Raw genomic sequence first — 8911 nt, 5'->3', positions numbered from 1 at the left:
TGAGTTACAATCAGGCAGCAGGGCGTCCTAACTGTGTTAGTTCAGCAGCAGCTATCTGGATATTTAATGTGATTAAACAACTTCTCTTGAGTTAGAGGGCAGCGCCCCCTCTGGTAAACTAGCTGACGGTGGAAAACACCACCAGATTCATTTGGCTAATTCCAGCCTCCTCGTCTCTTCCATCCTCCGTCCTCTGACCTGGTAATCAATCTGCACGGCATCGCAAAGGACGTCTCAATTCCCAGAATGCATCATGAAGACAGAAGCTGGAGGAGCGCCATCATGTCCTCTGAAGTCTTTGCAGCACCTGCGGCGCACAAAAAGACACAAGTGTTGGGAGCAGGACTGACCAGTTGTGTTTATGATATACTGTATGTCACTGTTTGTGGTGAAAAGGAGAGGAGGCGAGGAAAGGAGCTGAGGAGGTGAGACAAGGGCACAGGTTCAAGGTCAAAGTTCACATGGAGCTACAGAGATCATGACCAGAGGAGAACGTGTCTCCTGCATCCACATGGACATGAACGGGACAGGAACAGCCTGCCCTCTGCTGCTTCGTTCATATCAACCTCCCACCTGTCTGTCTTCTCCTCCCACCTGAGCGCTGAGGTCTCTGGACACCGAAATGCCACCCAGGCATGCCAGGAGGATTTTAAGGTCAGGAAAATACCAGGCTGTCAGTCAGCGCTGGTGCCGGTCAGTGTGAAGATAAGCAGCCCAGGTCTACCCTTTAAGGACTCGGTTTAATTCATTCACCACCATTCCTGTGACGAGTCCACTTTGAAACGACCCGACTCAGTCCAGATACTGCCATCAGTCACTTTCTTACTGATCCCACATCAGCACACAAGCCTTCCACCTCCACATCACGCTGCATGCGGTGTTTAACGTTGAGGTGAGCAAACAGGAGTTGATCATCAGCCAGCGCCGGCAGCACGCGGCCAGAACAACAGAACCATTCAGGAACCACGGTGGCAGCTCGTCACTCCGCTGCACGGTTTCAATTCTGAATTAGGCCATTTTCATCTTGATGAATTCATTTCTAATGAAACTGAAGCCGTCTGTAGCCGTCACCACCATCCCTCATGTTTCCATTGTTCCCACTCCAGCCACTAGATGTCACCAGAGGCTTTCAGATTGACATCCAGAGGTTTGCAGGTTCCAGCACATTAGCCCCTTTTGCCACAAAGCCAGGCAACATCTGAGGCCGGCGGTTGTATCTGAGCTTTTATGTGTTGACACGGCGGTTAAAAGGAACTCCAGATGAGACGGAGCAGAGCTTTGTGCTGCCTAATGTGTCTGATTCCACCAAAGGAGCTTTAAGTGCACGCTCAGACACAAAGACGGCTGGATGTCACCTTGGTTCTCCACCTTTCTCTTCTCATCCACACATTCTGTACACCAGTTATCACTTCAAGGATGTTTATTCTGCCTTTTGTGTGGCGTTGGAGCGGCACCTCTCTGAAGCCGGTCAAGGCTCCTCCATTAGCCTCTGTTTACAGGTGTGAACATCAGCGTGCCCGCTGAAATAGAACGTGGATTGTGTCCTTCTCCACTGAGTTTAGACGAATGTAACGTAATGACCTGACAGAGAAAAGTTCACGTAAATGGGACGAATCAAGGATGAAGTCGACTCACTGTCATTTAAAAGCAGCTGCTGTTCAACCAAAGAGCTCTCAGGTGGAATAAGGCTGGTGCTGATTTACTGAACTGGTGAGAATACTGGCATAGAGACCCTACAGCCTGATTCATGATGTGAATGAAAGTAAACTAAATACTGCTGGTAAAAGGAGTTCATTAAATAAGTTTACTGACTGATTCAGTGGTGCGGTTCAGGCCGTACGATATGAACAATGACGAGAGTGGACGACTGCAGCTGTGGGAAAGAAACGTAAGCCTTTCCTCTTTTATCTGGAGACCGTTCCTCAGACCAGAAAACGGAGCTAGCATATCGATTATGTGTTGTGGAGTCTTTCAGGGCTTTTCTTAAACAAATGGTACGATTCTAAACCCAGTTCTGTGTTTCACCGCCAGCCGCTGCACACGAGCCACACCCTGTGCTGTCTGTGCTTTGTGCCATTAAGAGCCTTAAAGCTGCTTTCTACAATAACTCCAGTTAGACTGTAGTGAAGCCACGGAGTGACCAGCGCCTGGATAGCAGCTATTAGATCCTTGTGAGATGAACACGGCTTCAGTGAGTCGATGGTTCTGAGCTGACAGAAGTGTCACCACACTGTTGACCTGTTCATTAAACCTGAGAGGAGCCCAGGAAGACAGGAAGTCCTCGTACATGGTGCACAGCGCTTTGTTCAGCAGAGCCGGGCGGACCAAAGGTGTTTGCTTCAGTTTTGTTTTCAGTCATTTCAAGGGAGTTTCCTGCCATCGGCAAGACGTCGCTGGAAGGTAAAACAGTGTGTCGTCAGCATAACACTGCTATGTTATCCTATAAACTCAAATCTAACCGCCTAAAGCAGCAAGAACGACACATTTCACTTCACGTGTGGGTTGGACGGCCGCTGCACCTCAGTGCAGTCCATCTGAGGGTTAGGGTTAGGGTACCCTGCTCATCCAAAGCGCTGCCGAGCCCGATGGCTCCAGGGTTCGCTGCAGCGCTGATGTTCATTGAAGGCATTTTTATAAGGCCGGCCTGAGATTGTTTTTTCACCACTACAATGCTATCACAAGCAGCAGATAAGCTATTAAACGAAACACAAGTTGGAACAAGCTATTGTTTTTATCTGAGACCTTCGACGTACCGCCGTCCAGCAGACAAACCGTCTCTATCATATCAGACTGGACCAGGTTCTGCTTTCATCAAAGGATAATATATCAACCCAATGGATCTGAATAATCCTTGTGTTCCCTCCACAGTGTGTGTGTGTGTGTGTGTGTGTGTGTGTGTGTGTGTGTGTGTGTGTGTGTGTGTGTGTGTGTGTGTGTGTGTGTGTGTGTGTGTGTGTGTGTGTGTGTGTGTGTGTGTGCTTCCCCAGCAGCAGTGTAAGTGCTGGCCTCAGCAGTATGCGACCATAACCGTATGTCATGCAGTGTAATTTGTTCATAAATTTGAAGACTGCTCTCCAGCCTCTGGCAACTCCAGGCTTATCAGGCTCAGTCAGACAGTGTGCACTTTAATAATTTGATTACAACCACAGCAAGGCAATACTGTGATTATTGCAACTCATGTAAACACCTGGTTATCTTACGTGCATTAAGGTAGTAATCAGAGTAAGCATAACTGGATTCCCAGGGCTGGATTACTTTTTTTTTAATGATTGTTGGCATGTCTGCAGCTCTGTGTGTTTGCTCTCCGTTCGGATTCAGAGCACGCACACAAAAGGTCACGGAGTTAACCACATGCAAAGCAATAAGTTTGAGCGGAGAGCAGCAGGGTGGTGGTTGTGACAAACAGAAAAACTGCTTTCAGAGCAGCAGTGGAGAAGATTTAATGGTTTAACTGACACTGACAGCAACAAAGCTCCTGTAAAGGTGCTTCATGAATTCTCAGCTTCCTCCGTTTTCTCTGTTCTATGTGAAGTTTCATTCATTTTGATTTATGCAGCGCCGATTCACTACATAAGTCATCTCAGGGCACCTCACAGACCAAGGTCAGCACCTTAGAATATTATATTACAGGCAGAATCCAGTGAATCCAGAGATTCCCTTTGAACGAGCAGAAAGCAAAATGCTGCCTTTTAGAAAGGAAGACAGCTTGAGCAGGAGCAGGGAGAGCAGCTGTCTGCCTCCACAGACAGGAAACCTGTGGAACTGCAAAACTTGCTCAAAACTTCGACTTCTTTCATTCGACACACTTCCAGACGAAGGTTTGCTCAATTACGTCTTCCAGCTGGCAGAGTCCACAATTAGTTTCTTCTGTGTTTTTTTACACAATGTTTTAAAAACTCGATTCACCTGAAAATGGATCCAAACTGTGGCCACAGTTGTTCTCTTTAGCAGGCTGCTGCTTAGTTCAGCTCACCGCCTACTTTCACCGTCTACGAGGATGAGGGCCAAAGGTTCTCAGTATCACCGGGACACCACGGCTGTAGCTCCCATTTTGGGGCACAATGCATAGTGTAGAAACCTTCTATCACTGGCCACCAACACTCAAGTGTCTGAAGCAATCAAAGGGAAAAGGAGAGGAAAGCTTCAAGCGGGTGTTGCTCCACACAGGACAGGAGGCTCATGTGGCTTCGACCTGTCGCTGATTCACCTTTCTCACCTGACCTGCGCCGCCTGGCTTCTGTTTGTCAAACTGAAATCCCACTTGTGTGGTCACCATTTTCAGAGAAATGATGAAGTCGTGCATGCTGTTGAGGAGAAGAAGGCTTCAGATGTCACCTTCATTTGTGAAGGGATAGCAACGCTCGGACATCAGTGACCAAGTGCATCGAAGTTAAAGGACACTGTGTTGATGTGGTGGCTTTTGAAATACCCGTCGTCATCACCAGATCCAGAACCCTTGCATGGTCAGGGCGCTTCCTGCTGATGTGCCGTCTGGTGTTAAGTTCTAGCAATCAATAAATTCCAGCTGAAATTGGATCTGGACTGACAGCACTGCAGCCCGGATGCTTTGCTCGAGATGTATTTAAGTCCCATGTCCTGTGTTCAATCTCATTGTAGGAATCTGTAGCCCACTGTCTTTGACAACAAGATTGATTTGAGCTAAAACAGAGCTGGACATCCTGCAGCCGGGTCTGATGTCGTCGTCGAGTCACAAACCAGAGCAAGACGGTGCATTCAAGGCCACTTAGCCATCCAGCAAACAGGCAGAAAAGCTTCTTCATGCAGTGTTTCCGACGGTATTTCTTTGTGTTAGTGCAGCTGAGGTCTTTGTTGCATTACTTTTAAATCTCTTATTTTTGTTCCACTTCGATCTGGTGTTCCTGGGTTTGTCTTGTAAAGCACGTTGTGGTTTAATTAAATGACGATTACTGGGCCCGAGGGAACAAACGCTCAGATTTAGGTGGTGGCTTGACATCGGGTCGGGACTGTCTGCAACTCCAGCAGCTTTCTGAGCCTCTAGCAGAACCCACACAGTTTATGTAAAAACCTAAAAATGATAGTTTCAGTGAGTTTAGCTTGATCACTGTGCAGGATGCTGACTGTGGATCTGTTGCATATGATGTCACTTCCTGCCTGCCTCCTTATTATTAACTGTCCCCTAAAGACAAAATGTACCTAAAAGTAATCTTCACAGTGACGGGGTGGCATCACCTCTGTGCTACCGAACATAAAGAACACACACCTGGAACGAGGGCTCTGTTTCTGCCTTCTCCTTCTTTTTTCTGTTCCAGCTCTAATTTGGCTCGTTCAGGACAAATATACATCACAGATGAGCAAACAAGCCGACAGATCTCATCCTGTGATCCATATGTTCCTCTATACATTCAGCCTGTGAGCAGACAGGTGCTGCTTTGTGTTTAAACTGTTGCTGAGCGATTCCTACACGTCTGACAGCTGACATGGGTTCTCGTTGCAGTGGTTCCCTCTGGTGAACATCCCTCCGAGGCAGACATGCAAGCAGGCGAAGTGAGGAGCCAAATGAGAAGCGTCTTGTGTACGTTTGGTTGTTTGACATCCTGAGTCGTGGACCAACATTCAGACGCCTCCCAGAGAGCAGCTTCCTTAGTTTACTTGTCTGTGGCTGTTTTTTTAACCGTCCCTGGTCTTTGTTGTTCGGAATTTGCTTTGACAAATTCGCTGCTAAGCTTCTTTCAGATAATTAGCAGCTCCACACAGCGCTGGCCACACAGTGTCATCTCTGTACACAGCGACACAGGGACTGGGCTGGAGCTCCAAACAGATGGTCAGCAACCTGAAGCACTTAGCTGGTGGAGAAACACCTCGCATCAGAAGCACCTTTACTGTCCCAGACCAGATAGTTAGGTCGGTGTTCTTCTGATTGAACAGTGCAGGGGACACACTGAGCATGGCTTCTAGTAGTTTATCACCTTAATGTCCTGCAGTCGGGTGGATTTATGTGTTTCCTTCTGTTCTCTGCATGTGTTTGTATTGTTGAGTCTGTAGCAGGTTTTTCATTTGTTTAATTACATTTAAAAAGTCCTCTCTTCTGTTGTTAAGGGCTACACATGATTCTGATGAGGTGTGATGATGCCGTACCTGTAGATAAACGCTCCCTCTCTTTATTTCCACCGTTGCCATGGTCACACCGCGGCCCGTGGAAAAAGCAGCGTAGCCATCATGAGCTACAGCGAGCTGTGTGTTCTGCTCTCTCTTCTTCCCTCTGCTGCTGACCTCGGGTCATATCTGCTGCCAAGTTTACTGTCAGTAATCTGACAGAACCAAAAGCAAAACTGAAAGGCAGGAAGGTGAAGCAGAAGTCCAAGTTTACTCGTGGGACAGTAAGTTCATAGCAGGCAGGCAAACAGAAACCACACAGATCCAAAGAGCAGCAGGCAGAGATCAGAGTCCAGACGGCAAGTAGAGACAGAACCAGAACCAGGCTCTGGTGTGAGAAACAAGAAAGGACTGAGCATGAACAGTGGGATGTCCAAGTTGGAGCTCTAAGAACAGTGGAGGTGATGGTGGAGTTTAGGTTCTGCTCTCTGGAGCCCAGTCGCCCTACCAACACCGTGGAGCCCTTCACTTCCTGGACCCGTCACTGCCCGGTGGCCCATCACAGCCTCCGGTGTGTGTGTGAGTGTGTAAGACGGTGTGTGTGTGAGTGTGTAAGACGGTGTGTGTGTGTGTGTGTGTGTGAGTGTGTAAGACGGTGTGTGTGTGTGTGTGTAAGGAGGCGTGATCAGCAGGAGCACCAGTCTGCAGTCTGTTGGACTGAAGCTTGGCGGTGGTGGGCGGAGTCAGAGCTGCATGTTTGAGAGTGTTTTGTCAGATGTTCAGTCATCAGCTGCTGCAAAGTGAACAAAGCTACGGCCAAAAACAGTAGAAGCACTGGGATGATGATGTAGTCACTGGACCTGGTACGATGAGAGTTCTGGGTCCTCTGAGCAAACCATGTTTTACTGTCCAGTTGTGTCAGTGCCACGATCAGGGAGACAACACAGACCATGACCTGCTGCTGAGACCAGAACCATCAACACTCACCAAGTCTGTGCAGCCTTTTGTTTTTTAGTGTTGCTACAGCACGGAGCTGTGGGACGGCATGACCTGCTGTCCTGTAGCTGAGGATGGACCCGTGTGTCCTGTTCTACAGCAGCAGGACCGGAAGCACCCCGTTGTCAGCATTGAGGGAAATCAACCTGCTTCTGTAGTAACGTAGGTGTAGTCAGGTCTTTTCCCTCAGTTAAGAGCCTTCCTCTAAGAAAACCAGACCTCAGCATTAGAGCTCGTCACACACCGAGCCGTGACCTCGCTCCTCAGCGTCTCCACCGGACGGCGCCGTCTGGAGCCCGTCACAGCGCTGTGGAGGGGACCAGATCTTCAGCTGGATTGTGTTTGAATGTTCTCCATATCCAAATGCTGTTTTATTGTTCAGATCAAACACACAAAGCCAGGAGGTTTGTGTCTAATTAGATTTCATTTTCCTCCCTGGTGCCCTCTGTGTCAGGAACACTGAATGTAATTAGGAGCCTCACACTTTCAAGTAGAGGATACGTTTGATCCCATCAGGAACACCACGAATCCACGTCTGGATGTGGAAACAAAGGAAGCGCAGAGAACACACCACTCTCCGCAGTCTTTACACATTTTGAAGTAGAAATATAAATGAGGTCTAGTCATGAGGTTCATGTTTCAGGCTTTGCTCAGCAGCATGGACCAGAAGTATCTGAGAAGCAGCTTCGTCTTCTAATGGACTTCTTTATTATGTATGAACACTGGAGCTGCTGGTCGAGGCGCTGTTTGAAGTGTCATTGTACGCCGAGATTCACAATTCTCTCTTTTTTTTCTCCTCTCAGGCTTTTAACTTGCAGAATAACTTAACAGAATAGACAAGACCTTGAAATGCCCTACAGCATTGTGTGTCTTCAAAACACTCGCTTTTTAAGAAAAGTTAAGAGCTGTTTATCATCACAACTATTCTGCTGCTTCTTTGGGAAGTTGTTCAAGTACAGACCGTGCTTCTGAGTGTGTGTGTGTGTGTGTGTGTGTGTGTGTGTGTGTGTGTGTGTAGGAAACCACATCTGATAAACACAATAAAACGTGTCATTGTTCTTGCCCCTCTGAACTCGTGAACTCGTGACTCTTTCGGGCTTCTGGACTCTAATCCAGCGCTGAAAGCTGCTCGTTAGTTCATTTTGTGACCATAACAGGAAAAACTCATTAACAGGCGCTGATTTAAACATGAACCACAGAAGCTCATGACACTCAGCCGAGGATTCCTGCTTCATAATAACTGGTAAATAATGTAAATAACTGAACCATTATTATTTATAGTGGGACTATAACGAGCTGATAATACATCATTTATATTCAAATGTGATCAAATCCAAAATGTGGCTTTTACTGATTGAATATAATCATACAGCGATCAGGCCCAGCATTAAAACCAACCGTCTCAGGTTCCCGTCGTGATGCCAGAACCACTCTGACCCACTGAGCCCACTGACCTCCTGTGTCATCAGGCCACCAGACCTCAGGCCGGGGTCACACCACAGGAGTTTTAGGCTCATTTATTCCCGTTTCACCTCCCACTGGACACTTATTTTGGTGACGTGAGGGATGTACAGGTCCAATCTGAAACCTCCCAGAGTGCTCACAGACTGACTGGATGGTGTTGGGATTATCACAGCAGCGCCTCCAGCGTGCTGCTGCCAAGACGAAACAGTCCAGCCCTGCAGGTTACTTAGAAATATTCAAACTGGAGTTGTCGCTGAAGAACAGACTCATCGTTTTGACCACTTTATCACGACTGTTTTCTCATCCAGATTTGTTTAACCTTCTGCTTGGGTTGATGTTTGAGTATCATCGGCGTTGCAACCAGTCGGTGCCTCCA

The sequence above is a fragment of the Stegastes partitus genome, unplaced genomic scaffold (genome assembly GCF_000690725.1).
Source record: "Stegastes partitus isolate 25-593 unplaced genomic scaffold, Stegastes_partitus-1.0.2 Scaffold153, whole genome shotgun sequence".
Classification (NCBI taxonomy): Eukaryota; Metazoa; Chordata; class Actinopteri; family Pomacentridae; genus Stegastes; species Stegastes partitus.
This window is presented reverse-complemented; position numbering follows the sequence as displayed.